The sequence below is a fragment of the Somniosus microcephalus genome, chromosome 6 (assembly GCF_052327205.1).
Source record: "Somniosus microcephalus isolate GS21.2 chromosome 6, FLI_Smic_1.0, whole genome shotgun sequence".
NCBI classification, from domain to species: Eukaryota; Metazoa; Chordata; class Chondrichthyes; order Squaliformes; family Somniosidae; genus Somniosus; species Somniosus microcephalus.
The window spans coordinates 9580774-9598628 of NC_140992.1; the positions used below are offsets into that span (position 1 = coordinate 9580774).

Genomic DNA, 17855 nt, shown 5'->3' on the forward strand with positions numbered 1-17855 from the left:
GTGCAGTTTCTGTGTGAAATATATATTAGTAGATTAGTAAACCTTGAGCTCATCCAAAACTCTGCTGCCCGCACCCTACCTCACACCAAGTCCCATTCGCCCATCTCTTCTGTGCTCGCTGACCTGCTTTAAAATTCTCATCCTGGTGAACGGCTCCCAGGAATGAAATATAGGTTGGCCTGGCTCACACTTTGATTGGCACACCATCCACCACCTTAAACATTCACACAGGGGACACAGGTTTAAGGTTTTGGGCAAGAGATAAAGGGGAAAACTTTTTTTACGCAGCGAGTGGTGAGGACCTGGAACTCGCTGCCGACGGAAGTGGTGGAAGCGGAGACACTCAATGTTTTCAAGGGGAGACTGGATAGGCACTTGAGGGAAATAAACTTGCAGGGCTACGGGGATAGAGCGGGGGAATGGGACTGACTGGATTGCTCTACAGAGAGCCGGCACTGACTCGATGGGCCAAATGGCCTCCTTCTGTGCCCTTATGACTCTATGACCCTCCACCACCGGCGCACCGTGGCTGCAGTGTGTACCATCTACAAGATGCACTGCAGCAACTCGCCAAGGCTTCTTCGGCAGCACCTCCCAAACCCGCGACCTCTTCCACCTAGGACAATGGTAGCAGGCGCATGGGAACACCACCACCTCCAAGTTCCCCTCCGAGTCACACACCATCCTGACTTGGAAATATATCGCCGATCCTTCATCGTCGCTGGATCAAAATCCTGGAACTCCCTCCCTAACAGCAGTGTGGGAGTACCTTCAGCACACGGACTGCAGCGGTTCAAGAAGGCGGCTCACCACCACCTTCTCAAGGGCAATTAGGGATGGGCAATAACGTTCAGATGCTTTTGACATGAGAAGGTTCTGTAAGATAGCAAATGTTATTTTTCATTATAACAGGATGTATCGGGGATTGTGAAATCTTACACTTGGAAGGAGTTCTGGCAGTCCTTGGTGAGACGCCTTGTCAGCATCTCCATCCATTGCCACCTTTCATGAAACGTCCCGACACGTTTTAGCTAATGCACAACACCGGCCTTGCCAGCGATGCCCACATCCTGTGAATGAATAAAAAGAAACACCTGAATCCCTGAGCCATAAATGAGACCAGTTTTTTCATCGCTTGACTGCTGTGTAAATTGTAGCAACATCGAGGACTTTCAGACCCAAAAGCTGCAGGCTTAGGGAGCGAAAAGCTTAAATCTGAACCTCGATTATTAACCCCGCCCCACCCCACGATGGGTGGGTGAAGGTTGAGGTGGAATTAAAACCCTAAAAAATGTGAAACTTGACCCCAACCCAACCTGCATGTGCCTGCCCCAATTTGTACCTTGCTGTGCGCAAATTGTCTGCCGTGTTTCCCACATTACAAGAGTGACGACAAAATGTACTTTGTTGGCTGTGAAGTGCTTTGGGGCATCCCAAGGTTGTGAAAGACGTTATATAAATGCAAGTTCTTTCTTCTTAATCCATGCAAATCAGTAACATTATACAGGGGTTGTGGAGGGGGCGGGGATATCATTCAGCAAACCGTGTGGACATCGGAGCTAGCTGGAAGCATTTGGATTTTGACTTGATGTACTTGGAACTTGACAGGTCTTCCCCAAACAGCTGGCACATTCTGTAGTGTGCTGTCGGGTTTAATGTAAATCTACGAGGTAAAAAGGACCACTGCAGGTGCCCAGAGCCTGGGCAGAGAACACTCGATATTACCAAAGTTGGCAGCCAGGGGCAGCTCAGGAAGACTGAGAGAGACAAGAGGTGCGGTGTTGTGCATTAGCTAAAACGTGTCGGGACGTTTCATGAAAGGTGGCAATGGATGGAGATGCTGACAAGGCATCTCACCAAGGACTGCCAGAACTCCTTCCAAGTGTAAGATTTCACAATCCCCGATACATCCTGTTATAATGAAAAATAACATTTGCTATCTTACAGAACCTTCTCATGTCAAAAGCATCTGAACGTTATTCCCACACGGGTTACATTTTCAAGTGTTTAAGATGACCAGAGGAGTTGATAGGGTGGATGGCGGGAAACTATTTCCGGACTCAACATTGAGTCCAACAGTTTCAGGTCATAACCTCTGCCCCCATTTTTTTCAGACGGCAGCTGTTGATGATTCTGCCATTGCCATTTACACCTCCTCTAGACCCATCATTTGTTCCTTTACTTGTCCCATTGCCATCTCATTTCGCCTTGCACCATCATCCCTTTTGTCATTTAATCTCTCCTCCCTTCCACCCTATCACAGACCTTCCCTTTTGTTCTTTCCTCCCCTCCCCCCTCTCCCTGCCCCTGCACTTGTTTAAAATCTGTTACATCTCTAACTTTTTCCAGTTCTGATGAAAGGTCATCGACCTGAAACGTTAACTCTGTTTCTCTCTCTCCACAGATGCTGCCTGGCCTGCTGAGTAATTGCAGCATTTTCTGTTTTTATGAACTATTTCCTCTTCTTGTGTAGAGCTGTGGTCAGACCCCACCTGGAGCTCTGCGTTCAGTTCTGGGCACCTACACCTCAGGAAGGATATATTGGCCTCGGAGGGGGTGCAGTGCAGATTTATGGGTAAAATTATGAGGACAGGTTGCACAGACTGGGCTTGTATTCCCTCGAGTATAGAAGATTAAGGGGTGATCTAATCGAGGTGTTTAAGATGATTAAAGGATTTGATGGGGTCGCGAGAGAGAAACTAGTTCCTCTGCTGGGAGAGTCCAGACCAAGGGTGGGGGGCATAACATTAAAATTAGAGCTAGGTTGTTCAGGGGTGATGTCAGGAAGCACTTCTTCACACAAAGGGGAGTGGAATTCTGGAACTCTCTGCCCCAAAATTGCTCACTACGCTGATCCTATAGGTCTCGGTATTCCGTAACCCTTGCCCCACTCCCAATCTCCCTTCTGACATCTTATGGTCTCATGTTGTACAGAATAACATCAGTGTTTTAGGGGCAGCGTGACACAAAAAAGGAGCCATGCCACCAACACAACGATACTGAGTCTCCAGCTTAGAGCGATCTAAACGTAAGCATGTGCCAGCTGACCTTCAAGAATGCCTCTTGAACAGATATTGTACTGTTAGTGGCTTTTGAAGTCTTTAATTCTTAGATTTAACTACAGAATAGAAAATGGAACCCAATATAATTAATTCTTTCACGTAAAGCGATTCTTTCCTTTACAGTGTCAGCCGTGGCTCACTGGGCAGCAGTCTCTCTCTCACCTCTCAGTCAGAAGGTCACGGGTTCGAGCCCCACTCCAGAGACTTGAGCACATAATCCAGGCCGACACTCCCAGTGCCAGTACTGAGGGAGCGCCGCACTGTCGGAGGTGCCGTCTTTCGAATGAGATGTTAAACCGAGGCCCCGTCTGCTCTCTCGAGTTGATGTAAAAGATCCCACAGCCACTGTTTTGAAGAAGAGCAGGGGAGTTCTCCCCAGTGTCCTGGGGCCAATATCTATTCCTCCACCAACAGCAATAAAACAAATTGTCTTGTCATTGTCTCACTGCTGTTTGTGGGACCTTGCTGTGCGCAAATTGGCTGTCACGTTTCCTACATTATGACAGTGACTACGCGTCAAACAAAAGCTCTTCAAATTGGCTGTAAAGCGCTTCGAGACATCCTGAGGTCATAAAGGTGCTATATAAATGCAAGTCTTTTCTTTCTAACTGATTTTCTATCTATGTCCTGCGAGGGAGATAAGGTCCATCATTTCACAACTCCTTGCATGAAGAAATTTATGCTGAATTCACGTTCGACTGGTTTAGTTTGCTTAGTTAAGATTACATCTGGGGCAGTGATGAACCATTCTGGCACGGTTTTGTGTCTTAAAAGAAAACAAAATCTATAGCTGTAATACTTCAGTCCTGCTCATGTTCACATCAATTTTCAGCAGGTATTTTGCAAATCCCGGTGCTGTCTGAACTTATCTGTCTGTAGCTGTTTTGTGTCTATTGATCAGCTGTACCAGATCGCTGGTTTAAAGCCTAGGTTTTACTCTCGTGTATTTTCAGCTCCTGCTGAGGCTAGAAGTAGGTCACTGACATCACTGCAGACTGCGGAGAGTCTCGGCGGGTGCTTCAGATAAATTCACAAGCCCGCTTTCTCTTCTGAAAGACAAATCCAAAGTTCATCCAAAAGACGGCACCTCCGACAGTGCGGCACTCCCTCAGTACTGCATGGGAGTGTCAGCCTGGATTATCAGCCTGGATTATGGGCTCAAGTCTCTGGAGTGGGGCTCGAACCCACAACCTCCTGACTGAGAGGTGAGAGAGAGAGTGCTGCCCACTGAGCCATGGCTGACACTGTAAAGGAATCACTTTACGTGAAAGAATTAATTATATTGGGTTCCATTTTCTATTCTGCAGTTAAATCTAAGAATTAAAGACTTCAAAAGCCACTAACAGTACAATATCTGTTCAAGAGGCATTCTCGAAGGTCAGCTGGCACATGCTTACGTGTAGATCGCTCTAAGCTGGAGACTCAGTATCGTTGTGTTGGTGGCATGGCTCCTTTTTTGTGTCACGCTGCCCCTAAAACACTGATGTTATTCTGTACAACATGAGACCATAAGATGTCAGAAGGGAGATTGAGAGTGGGGCAAGGGTTACGGAATACCAAGACCTATAGGATCAGCGTAGTGAGCAATTTTGGGGCAGAGTGGGTAAAAGCACACCTGGGATGGGACTGAGTTCACACTGACCAGGGCAGTTCCCCGATTCAATCCCCGTTCAACCAGGGTGGCGGCCAGAGTGCTACAAATTGTCTCAGTGCCCGGGGTTAGGAGAGAGGATAATCAGCCACAACTAGAGAGGGCTTTAAACTAAATAGTGGGGGGCGGGGGGGGGGGGTTGATCCAGGTGAGCGGGAAAATAAAAAGTCAATGAGAAATGAGAAAGCAATAGAGCAGGCTAGAGATGGGGGAAATGGCCCTGAAATTAGGATCGGGAGCTTGCCGCGCGTGCAAGCCCACGATGTTCACTTACCCGGCGCGCTGACATTTCAATCCTGGCCCGCATTGCATTTCCTGTCACTGGCCCGCTTGAGGTCCTGCCGCGCTGTGCGTGCGTGACCCAGCGGCGTACTTAGTGCGATGAGCCGGCTGGGATCACGTGAGCACAGGGCAACCAATGGGAGGTTGCAAAAGTTCATTCACGAGTTTGACAGTAAGAGCTGTCAAACTCATGAAAACTCATGGCCCCAAAACACTACTTAAACTTGAAAGAAAATTTAAAAAAACATTGCACTACTTAAATGAACCATAAATAACTGTAAAAAACTATTTTAAACAATAATTTTAAAATTTGAAAAAAAATTATATAAAAAATTGGAGCTAAAACTAAACTTACCTTACTGTAAATTCTTTAAAAATAATAAACCTGTGGAAAAAAAATGTATAAGTTGTATTAATAGACCACTTACCTGTAAAACTAAGTACTTACGTGTGGTTTTTCAATGCGTAAAAACTGGAGGCCTTTACACATGCGCAACTCTCTAAAAATAAAGGAAATCCAAGTCGCACGCGCAGACTCCTGCGTGCATGCATTCAACCGCTTAACCCCTTGGGTTAGAGGAGAGGAAATGCCGCTTTTCCCCGCATACGCTGTGCATGCTGAAAACCGGCAATTCCTCCGGGCACACGCGTGAGTACCCCGTCCGTACTCACGCGTTGGGAGAGGAATTACTGGGCCATTAACCAGAGTGTGACAGGAAGGGACAGAGGGGGAGAAATTGGGTAAGTAGCGCCACTTCTTAGCGCCTAAAGAGGCAGGCAGTGGCTGTAGCGCCACTGGCTGCGCCTCCCGTGATATTGAGTTGGGGCGATAATGGTGGCGTTAGTCTTTTGCGCTGCGCCGCCACCGATGACGTCATCGGTGTGCGCAGCGCCCCATTCGCGCCCCGTTCGCGATATTTGGTAGCGAACGCCGCAGTTGCGCCGTTCGCTACCCGCGCCCGGTTCATGGGGCCTTACTGTGCCGGCAGCGGCGCAAGTTAAGGTAGAGGTGCGGAGCGGCCGCCTTTTTCGGCGGCTGCCTGCCAGTACCTCCGTCCCCGGCCTCCTAACCCCCCCGCAGCATTGCCGGCTGTTTCCCGAGAGCCCGGCACTTCTCCTTGGTGCCGGGCTCGTTTGCCGGCACTCGCGATCGGGGTTCGCGCTGTTGCAGGCACCTCCCCCTTAGCAGTGGGAGGAAGGCCTGCAGTACCGCAGCCTGCCGTGCCGCAGCGTGTGGTGCTGCGATATTCAGTTTCAGTGCCCTAAGAGGGACGCGGAGCACCTCGAGCCTCGCCCCGTGTCCCTCGAGGGGCAATGAAACTGAATATCGGACGATCGCTGAAGCCGCGAACGCTGCACTAAATCCTGCGCTCAGGCGACTTTTGCGCCACTTTGGCGCCCCAACCCAATTTCTAGGCCAGAATGTTTAAAAATAAGAGTGTAACAGAAAAAAAATGCCAAAACAAGGAAAAATGGTAAAAAGACAAAGTTAAAAGCTCTATATCTGAATGCACGCAGCATTCGTAACAAGATAGATGAGCTGACGGCACAAATAGATACAAATGGGTATGAGTATTGTGTGCAGTTTTGGTCGCCTTATCTGAGGAAGGATGTTCTTGCCATGGAGAGAGTGCAGTGAAGATTCACCAGACTGATACCTGGGATGGCAGGAATGATGTATGAGGAGAGATTGGGTCGATTAGGCTTATACTCGCTGGAGTTTAGAAGAATGAGAGGGGATCTCATTGAAACTTATAAAATTCTAACAGGACTAGACAGACTAGATGCAGGAAGGATGTTCCTGATGGCGGGGGAGTCCAGAACCAGGGGTCACAGTCTAAGGATAAGGGGTAAGCCATTTAGGACTGAGATGAGGAGGAATTTCTTCACCCAGGGAGTGGTGAACCTGTGGAATTCTCTACCACAGAAGGCAGTGGAGGCCAATTCATTAAATATATTCAAGAAGGAGTTGGATATATTTCTTGAGGCTAAAGGGATCAAGGGATATAGGGAGAAAGCAGGGACAAGGTACTGAATTTGGATGATCAGCCATGATCTCATTAAATGGTGGAGCAGGCTCGAGGGGCCGAATGGCCTACTCCTGCTCCTATCTTCTATGTTTCTATCTGATCGCCATTACAGAGACGTGGTTGCAAGGCGACCAGGGCTGAGAACTGAATATTCCAGGGTATATGATAATTCGGAAGGATAGAAAGAAAGGAAAGGGAGGTGGGGAGACTCTGTTGGTAAAAGATGGGATCAGTGCAGTGGTGAGAATTGATATTGGCTCAGAAGATCAAGGTGCAGAATCGGTTTGGGCGGAGATAAAAAATAATAAGGGGAAAAAGTCTCTGGTGGGCGTAGTCTACAGGCCCCTGAACAGTAGCAATGCTGTTGGACAGAGTATAAATCAACAAATAATGGAGGCCAGTAAAAAAGGTACGGTAATAATCATGGGTGATTTTAATCTCCATATTGATTGGACAAATCAAATTGGCCATGGTCGCCTGGAGGAGGAGTTCATAAAGTGTATCCGGGATGGTTTCCTAGAACAGTATGTAATGGAACCAACCAGGGAGCAGGCTATCTTGGATCTGGTACTGTGTAATGAGACAGAATTAATAAATGATCTCATAGTAAAGGATCCTCTAGGAAAGAGTGATCATAGCATGGTTGAATTTCAAATTCAGTTGGAGGGTGAGAAAGTTGTATCTCAAACCAGTGTCCTGATCTTAAACAAAGGCAATTACAATGGCATGAGGGCAGAACTGGCTAAAGTGACTGGAAAAACAAATTAAAGGGTAAGGAAGTTGAAATGCAGTAGCGGACATTTAAGGAGATATTTCATAACTCTCAACAAAAATATATTCCAGTGAGAAAGAAAGATTTTAAGAGAAGGGAGCACCATCAGTGGCTAACTAAGGAAGTAAAGGATGGTATCAAATTGAAAATGAAGGCATACAATGTTGCCAAGATTGGTGGGAGACCAGAGGATTGGGAAAAAATTTTAAACCAGCAAAGGATGACTAAAAGAGAGATGAATTATGAGAGTAAGCTGGCAAAAAACATTAAAACTGATAGTAAGAACTTCTACAGATATATAAAAAGGAAGAGGGTAGCTGAAGTAAATGTTGGTCCCTTAGAGGATGAGACTGGGGAATTAATAATGGGGAATGGGTAAATGGCAGAGACTCTGAACAAATATTTTGCATCTGTCTTCACGGTAGAATACACTAATAACATCCCAATAATGGATAATCAAGGGGTGGAGAACTAAAGACAATCACTATCACTAAGGAAATAGTACTCGGTAAAATAATGGGACTAAAAGACGACAAGTCCCCTGGACCAGATGGTCTGCATCCCAGGTTCTTAAAAGAAGTGGCTGCAGAGATAGTGGATGTATTGGTTGCAATATACCAAATTCCCTGGACTCTGGAGAGGTCCCAGCGGATTGGAAAACCGTTAATGTAACACCCCTATTTAAGAAAGGAGGGAGACAGAAAGCAGGAAACTATCGACCAGTTAGCCTAACATCTGTCGTTGGGAAAATGCTGGAGTCCTTCATTAAGGAAGCAATAGCAGGACATTTAGAAAAACATACTGCAGTCAAACAGAGTCAGCATGGTTTTAGGAAAGGGAAATCATGTTTAACAAATTTGCTGGAGTTCTTTGAGGATGTAACAAGCAGGGTGGACAAGGGTGAGCCCGTGGATGTGGTTTATCCAGAAGGCATTCGATAAGGTGCCACATAAAAGGTTACTGCATAAGATAAGAGCTCACGGAGTTGGGGGTAATATATTAGCATGGATGGATAGAGAATTGGCAAACTTACAGAAAGCAGAGAGTCAGGATAAATGGGTCATTTTCTGGTTGGCAAATGGTAACTAGTGGGGTGCCACAAGAATCGGTGCTGGGGCCTCAACTATTTACAATCTACATTAATGACTTGGATGAAGGGATTGAGTGTAATGTAGCCAAGTTTGCGGAGGATACAAAGATGGGTGGGAAAGCAAGTTCTGCAGAGGACGCAAAGAATCTGCAAAGGGATATAGACAGGCTAGGTGAGTGGGCAAACATTTGGCAGATGGAGTATAATGTGGGAAAGTGTGAGGTTATCCACTTTGGCAGGAAAAATAAAAAAGCAAATTATTATTTAAATGGAGAGAGATTGCAAAATGCTACAGTTCAGAGGGACCTGGGGGTCCTTGTGCATGAAACACAAAAAGTTAGCATGCAGGTACAGCAAGTAATCAAAAAGGCAAATGGAATGTTGGCCTTTATTTCAAGGGGGTTGGAGTATAAAAGCAGGGAAGTCCTGCTACAACTGTACAGGGTATTGGTGAGACCACACCTGGAGTACTGCGTACAGTTTTGGTCTCCTTATTTAAGGAAGGATATACTTGCATTAGAGGCAGTTCAGAGACAATTCACTAGGTTAATTCCAGAGATGAGGGGTTTGACTTATGAGGAAAGGTTGAGCAGGTTGGGCCTATACTCATTGGAATTTAGAAGAATGAGAGGTGATCTTATTGAAACATATAAGATACTGAGGGGGCTCGACAAGGTAGATGCAGAGAGGATGTTTCCTCTCATGGGGGAATCTAGAACTCGGGGGCACAGTTTCAGAATAAAGGGTCGTCCTTTTAGAACTGAGATGAGGAGGAACAGAGGGTCGTAAATCTGTGGAATTCTCTGCACCAGGGAGCCGTGGAGGCTGGGTCATTAAATACATTTAAGGTGGAGATAGACAAATTTTTGCCAGATAAAGGAGTGAAGGGTTATGGGGAGCGGGCTGGGAAGTGGCTTTGAGCCCAAGATCAGCCATGATCTTATTGAATGGCGGAGCAGGCTCGAGGGGACAAGTGGCCTATTCCTGCTCCTATTTCTTGTGTTCTTATGTTTATGTTCTAACTTCCATTCCCGATCACTTGCCTGGATGAGCGCAGCTGCAATGACACTCAAGAAGCTCGACACCATCCAGGACAAAGCAGCCCGCTTAATCGGCAGCCCATCCACCACCTTCAGCATTCACTCCCTCCACCACCGGCGTACCGTGGCTGCAGTGTGTACCATCTACAAGATGCACTGCAGCAACTCGCCAAGGCTTCTTCGACAGCACCTCCCAAACCGGTGGCCTCCACCACCTAGAAGGACAAAGGCAGCAGGCGCATGGGAACACCACCACCTCCAAGTCACACACCATCCTAAGTTGGATATATATCGGCCATTTCTTCACCATGGCTGACACCTAAATGCTCCACGGAACTATAATTTAATGAGGGGCCCACATCCTCGGGAGAAGAAAGGGAGGCGAGTAAAAGACCCTTCATAAACAGTACTTCTAAGTCAGCCGTGGCTCAGTGGGTAGCACTCTCACCTTTGATTCAGAGGGTTATGGGTTCAAGTCCCACTCCAGAGACTTGAGCACAAAATCTAGGCTGACACTCCCAGTGTAGTACCGAGGGAGTGCTGCACTGTCTGAGGTGCTGCTTTTCGAATGAGACATTAAACCAAGGCCCTGCCTGCTCTCTCAGGTAGACATAAAAGATCTCATGGCACTATTTGAAGAAGAGCAGGGAAGTTCTCCAATATTTATCCCTCAACCAACATCACTAAAAAAGAAATGACGATCTGGTCATTATCAAATTACTGTTTGTGGGAGCTTGCTGTGCACAAATTGACTGCCGCGTTTCCCTACATTACAACGCTTTAAAAGGGACTTAATTGGCTGTGAAGCGCTTTGGGACGTCCTGAGGTTGTGCAAGTTCTTTCTTTTTTCTCCCCCCAAGAGAGTGACAGTAAGAACACCATCGCTCATCACTGGTGGACCTGCAGCTCTGACCGTCTGTACCCTGGGTCGTCATTTCTGACTGAGTTCATTGGAAATAAGTCAGTATTCGAAACTGCATCAGAAGGGAGGGAAAAAGAAGACAGGAGACTACCGAGGTCTATCATAGAAACATAGAAGATAGGAGCAGGAGTAGGCCATTCGGCCCCTCGAGCCTGCTCCGCCATTCAATGAGATCATGGCTGATCATCCAAATTCAGTACCCTGTCCCTGCTTTCTCCCCATATCCCTTGATCCCTTTAGCCTTAAGAAATATATCGAACTCCTTCTTGAATATATTTAATGAATTGGCCTCAACTGCCTTCTGTAGTAGAGAATTCCACAGGTTCACCACTCTCTGGGTGAAGAAATTCCTCCTCATTTCTGCCCTAAATGGCTTACCCCTTATCCTTAGACTGTGACCCCTGGTTCTGGACTCCCCCGCCATTGGGAACATCCTTCCTGCATCCAGTCTGTCTAGTCCTGTTAGAATTTTATAAGTTTCAATGAGATTCCCTCTCAATCTTCTAAACTCCAGTGAGTATAAGCTCAATCGACCCAATCTCTCCTCATACGTCATTCCTGCCATCCCAGGTATCAGTCTGGTGAATCTTCGCTGCACTCCCTCCATGGCAAGAACATCCTTCCTCAGATAAGGCGACCAAAACTGCACACAATACTCAAGGTGTGGTCTCACCAAGGCCCTGTACAACTGCAGCAAGACATCCTTGTTCCTGTACTCGAAACCTCTCGCTATCGGCGGGTCACCACACGTGGACGAGAGATTTATTTCTCAAGTGCAGCCTGTGGTACATGCGAAAACGGCCACATGAACATTTCATAAGTTGTCGCATATCCTTGGGAGGGGCTGATTGTGCAGCGATGGCAGATCACCCCACCACTGGGGCCCGACGGACCCCCCCATCCCGCCGCCTTGCTTGACCCCCATTTTAACTCTGACGCAGCCAAAATTCGAGAATGTTCCTTCTGATTACGCTGCTGGGAAATCGCCCGGGGCAATCTGGAGTTGGTCTGACAGGCTGCTGGCAAGTCAGTCAGGGACGCCGGCCTTAATCTCTGCACTAAGTGTCAGGCAGCGTGCCGGTGAGTGGCATCACCCTGGGAAGGCAGTCAAGGGTTGAAAGCACAAATGAGAGAAAAAAAGCAGCCAGGACTCCGCAGTTTTAACCTTCTATCCTCCTCTCCCATGCACAACACTTAGCTATAAAATTAAAGGAAGAATTTGAATTTCTATAGCGCCTTTCACGACCACCGGACATCTCAAAGTACTTTACAGCCAATGAAGTACATTCTTTTTGGAGTGTAGTCACTGTTGTAATGTAGGAAACGCGGCAGCCAATTTGCGCACAGCAAGCTCCCACAAACAGCAATGTGATAATGACCACATCATCTGTTTTTTTTGGAGTGATGTTGATTGAGGGATAGATATTGGCCAGGACACCGGGGAGAACTCCCCTGCTCTTCTTCCAAATAGCGCCGTGGGATCTTTCACGTCCACCCAAGAGGGCAGACGGGGCCTCGGTTTAATGTCTCATCCGAAAGACGGCACCTCCGACAGTGCAGCACTCCCTCAACACTGCACTGAGCGTGTCAGCCTAGATTTCTCTGTTCCAGTCTCTGGAGTGGCACTCGAACCCACAACCGCCAGTGAGCCACGACTGACATTGTGGCACTGAATTATCCTTCAACTGTTGCCATGGTATTTTGTAATTCCTGTCCATGCACACGTACACTTTCATGAGTATCGCTGCGTTTTAATTTGTATTCTTAAATGGTACATTTTGGAAAGGTCGTGATCAAAAAAAGTCTGGCCAATTCTCATGTAATACCCATCAAAGTGCATCAAGCCATTTATGCTAATTACCAACCATTAAAATGGCTGAAGGACGTACAGCAGTAGGAAATGCACTTTTACTTTTTAAAGGGTGACTCTCAGAAATAATTAATACACCCTCTAATGCTCTGCTTATTCCACGACAGAATCAGGAACAATTTAAACACTCAAAATGTTGCACACAGTAAGCTCCCACAAGCAGCAATGTGATAATGACTAGATGATCAGTTTTTTTAGTGATGTTGGTTGAGAGATAAAAATGGGAGAACTTTCCTGCTCTTCTTTGAATAGTACCATGGGATCTTTTACGTCCACCTGACAGGGCAGACAGGGCCTCAATTTAACATCTTATTTGAAAAACGTCACCTCCGACAGTGCAGCGCTCCCTCAGCACTGCCCCTCAGACAGTGCAGCACTCCCTCAGTACTGCCCCTCCGACAGTACTGCCCCTCCGACAGTGCAGCACTCCCTCAGCATTGCCCCTCCGACAGTGCAGCGCTCCCTCAGTACTGCCCCTCCAACAGTGCGGTGCTCTCTCAGTACTGCCCCTCCGACAGTGCAGCGCTCCCTCAGCATTGCCCCTCCGACAGTGCGGCGCTCCCTCAGTACTGCACTGGAGTGTCAGCCTAGATTTTGTGCTCAAGTCTCTGGAGTGGGACTCGAACTCAGGGCCTGCTGACGGGGGAGTGCTACCTGTGGCCCCAGCGTGCTTGCACTCAACGAGCATCAACTATTCAACAAACGGAGTGACTGTTCCCAACGAGCTGTAAGCTGCACAGAAGGGTATTGCACATCCCAACAAGCGGAAGCATGATGTTTCTGCTTTTTTTTTTTTAAATGAGCACGCTAACAAGCCAGCTCCCCTCCCGGCTTTAAGATGTTTTTTAAACGAGCCCGCTCCCGTGACGAACCGGCAGCGCCCATGCGCAGACCGCTTATGGTTCGTTGGCAGCAGTCGCGCCCTTCAACAAATCACACAGGTTAGGGTCCACTTCTATTGTTGCACGATGGCAACTGCGGAGAAAGAAACCCGAGGTCACGTCACGATCAAATGGGCCACGAGCCGTCATGTACAGAGAGATACTGTGAACCGGTGGGTCCCCAACATGGTGGAAAGATGGAAGAGAGTGAAGAAGGAAGGGGGAGAGAGCATGTTTTTTTTTCTTTTATTCATTTACAGGATGTGGGCGTCGCTGGCAAGGCCAGCATTTATTGCCCATCCTTAACTGCCCTAGAGAAGGTGGTGGTGAGCCGCCATCTTGAACCGCTGCAGTCCATGAGGTGTTTTGCTAGCCAGTTTCTTGCTAGGCCATTTCAGAGGGCGTGTTGAGAGTCAACCACAGTGAGGAGGTAAAAGGTTATTAAAAGGCTTTCGAAGGAAAGCGGGAGCGATTGTGAGCCAAACGTGTTTCTGAGAGCAAGTTCCGGTCGCAAGGGGATTGTGACAGAAGAACCAGCCTCCAAGAGTGGAGCAGAGGACCGGTAGAAATCCACAGGAGGAGCAGCACAGTGTGTCAGCTGTGGCTCAGTATTAACACACTTGGCTCTGAGTCAGAAGGTTCACGTCCCACTCAAGAAACCTGAGCACAAAATCTAGCCTGAGGAGTGGAGTACTGAGGGGGTGCTGCACTGTCGGAGGTGCCGTCTTTTAGATGAGACATTAAACGGAGGGCCCGTCTGCTCTCTCAGGTGGATGTTATTTTGAAGAAGAATTTTTTGATGAATTAACAGAGAGGATTGATGAAGGGAATGTAATGGATGTTGTCTATGTGGATTTTCGGAAGGCGTTTGACAAAGTACCACATAGAAGGCTGGTTAACAAAATTGAGGCTCATGGAATAGGTGGGTCAGTGGCAGCTTGGATAAAGAATTGGCTTAAAGACAGAAAACAGCGAGTTGTGGTAAATGGCTGCTTTTCAGACTGGAGGATGGTAGACAGTGGTGTTCCCCAAGGGTCAGTGCTGGGGCCACTGCTTTTTTTGATATATATAAATGACCTGGATATTGGAATACAAAGTAGAATTTCTAAATTTGCCGATGACACCAAACTTGGGGGTGTGGCAAACAGTGAGGATGATACCAGCCGACTGCAACAGGACATAGAAAGGCTAGCAGAATGGGCAGACAAGTGGCAGATGGAATTTAATACAGAGAAGTGCAAGGTGATACATTTTGGCAGAAGGAACAGGGAGAGGCAATATACACTTAATGGCACAGTTTTAAAGAGTGTGCAGGGACAGAGGCACCTGGGAGTTAATGTGCATAGGTCCCTGAAGGTGGCAGGACATATTGAGAAAGTGGTTAGCAAAGCATATGGGATCTTGGGCTTCATAAATAGGGGTATTGAGTGCAAAAGTAGAGAAGTTATGCTGAACCTTTATAAAGCACTGGTTAGGCCACAACTGGAGTATTGCATCCAGTTCTGGTCACCACACTTTAGGAAGGATGTGAAGGCCCTTGGGAGTGTGCAGAGGAGATTTACCAGAATGGTTCCGGGGATGGGGGATCTTAGCTACAAGGACAGGTTGGAGAAGCTGGATTTGTTTTCATTAGAGCAAAGGAGGTTGAGGGGTGACTTGATAGAGGTGTACAAGATTATGATGGGTTTGGATAGGCTAGACGGGGAAAAGCAGTTCCCACTAGTTGATGGTGCAAGGACTAGGGGACAAAGATTTACGGTTTTGGGCAAGAGGTACAGGGGGGACGTGAGGAAAACTTTCTTACGCAGCGAGTGGTGAGGACCTGGAACTCACTGCCGACGGAAGTGGTGGAAGCGGAGACACTCAATGTTTTCAAGGGGAGACTGGATAGGCACCTGAGGGAAATAAACTTGCAGGGCTACGGGGATAGAGCAGGGGAATGGGACTGACTGGATTGCTCTACAGAGAGCCGGCACGGACTCGATGGGCCAAATGGCCTCCTTCTGTGCCGTTATGACTCTATGACTCTATAAAAGAAAGCTGGGGAGTTCTCCACGGTATCCTGGGCCAATATTTATCCATTAACCAACATCACTAAAACAGATTATCTGGTGATTATCACATCGCTGTTTGTGGGAGCTTTATGTGCACAAATTGGCTGCTGTGTTTCCTACATTACAACAGCGACTACACTTCAAAAAAAGTACATCATTGGCTGTAATAGTGACCATAATATAATACGCTTTAAGATGACAATAGAGAAGGACATAAGAATGACAAAAAACAAGTTAATAGATTGGAGAAAAGCTGATTTTGAGGGGCTGAGAACAGAACTTGGGAAGATAAGAACATAAGAAATAAGAGCAGGAGCCGGCCATTCGGCCCCTCGAGCCTGCTCCGCCATTCAATAAGATCATGGCTGATCATCGATCTCAACTCCACTTTCCCGCCCGATCCCCATATCCCTTGATTCCCCTAGAGTCCAAAAATCTATCGATCTCAGCCTTGAATATACTCAACGATTCAGCATTCACAGCCCTTTGGGGCAGAGAATTCTAAAGATTCACAATCCTCTGAGTGAAGAAATTCTTCCTCATCTCAGTCTTAAATGGCCGACCACTTATCCTGCGACTATACCCCCTGGTTCTAGACTCTCCAGCCAGGGGAAACAACCTCTCAGCATCTACCCTGTCAATTCCCTTCAGAATCTTGTATGTTTCAATGAGATCACCTCTCATTCTTCTAAACTCCAGAGAGTATCAGCCCAATCTACACAATCTCTCCTCATAGGACAGCCCTCTCATCCCAGGAATCAATCTAGTGAACCTTCGTTGCACCGCCTCCAAGACAAGTATATCCTTCCTTAGATAAGGAGACCGAAACTGTGCACAGTACTCCAGGTGTGGTCTCACCAAGGCCCTGTACAATTGGAGCAAGACTTCCTTACTCTTATACTCCAAACCCCTTGTAATAAAGGCCAACATGCCATTTGCCTTCCTAATCGCTTGCTGTACCTGCATGCTAGCTTTCTGTGTTTCTTGCACGAGGACACCCAAATCTCTCTGAACAACAACATTTGAAAGTTTCTCACCATTTAAAAAAGATTCTGTTTTTCTATTCTTCCTACCAAAGTGAATAACCTCACATTCCCCTACATTATACTCCATTTGCCACCTTACTGCCCACTCACTCAGTCTATCTATATCCCTCTGCAGACTCTGTGTTCTCCTCACAGCTTACTGTCCCATCTAGCTTTGTATCATCAGCAAACTTGGATACATGACACTCGGTCCCTTCATCTAGGTCATTAATATAGATTGTAAATAACTGAGGCCCCAACACTGATCCTTGCGGCACCCCACGAGTTACAACCTGCCAACCTGAAAAAGATCCGTTTATCCCTACTCTCTGTTTTCTGTCCATTAACCAATCCTCTATCCACGCTACTATATTACCCCCAAACCCGTGAGCCCTCATCTTGTGTAATAACCTTTTATGTGGCATCTTATCAAATGCCTTTTGGAAATCCAAATATACTACATCCACTGGTTCCCCTTTATCTACCCTGCTAGTTACATCCTCAAAGAATGCCAGCAAATTTGTTAAACATGATTTCCCTTTCATAAAACTATGCTGACTCTGCTTGACTGCATTATGATTTTCCAAATGCCCTGCTACCACTTCCTTAATGAAGGACTCCAGCATTTTTCCAACGACAGATGTTAGGCTAACTGGTCTATAGTTTCCTGCTTTCTGTCTCCCTCCTTTCTTAAATAGGGGTGTTACATTAACAGTTTTCCAATCCGCTGGGACCTCTCCAGAGTCCAGGGAAATTTGGTATATTGCAACCAATGCATCCACTATCTCTGCAGCCACTTCTTTTAAGGCCCTGGGATGCAGGCCATCTGGTCCAGGGGACTTGTCGTCTTTTAGTCCCATTATTTTACCGAGTACTATTTCCTTAGTGATAGTGATTGTCTTTAGTTCCCCCCTCCCTGTGGCCCCTTGATTATCCATTATTGCGATGTTGTTAGTGTCTTCTACCGTGAAGACATACAAAATATTTGTTCAGAGTCTCTGCCATTTCGCCGTTCCCCATTATTAATTCCCCAGTCTCATCCTCTAAGGGACCAATGTTTACTTTAGCTACTCTCTTCCTTTTTATATACCTGTAGAAGCTCTTACTATCTGTTTTAATATTTCTTGCCAGTTTACTCTCATAATTCATCTTCTCTCTCTTTATTATATTTTTAGT

General features: G+C 46.8%; 1 protein-coding gene across 3 annotated transcripts in view; it reads right to left on the reverse strand.

Annotated features, from left to right (window-relative positions):
- Window positions 1–17855, reverse strand: part of fgf12a (fibroblast growth factor 12a) — a 423417-nt gene that overhangs the window by 36598 nt on the left and 368964 nt on the right. The window lies entirely within an intron of this gene.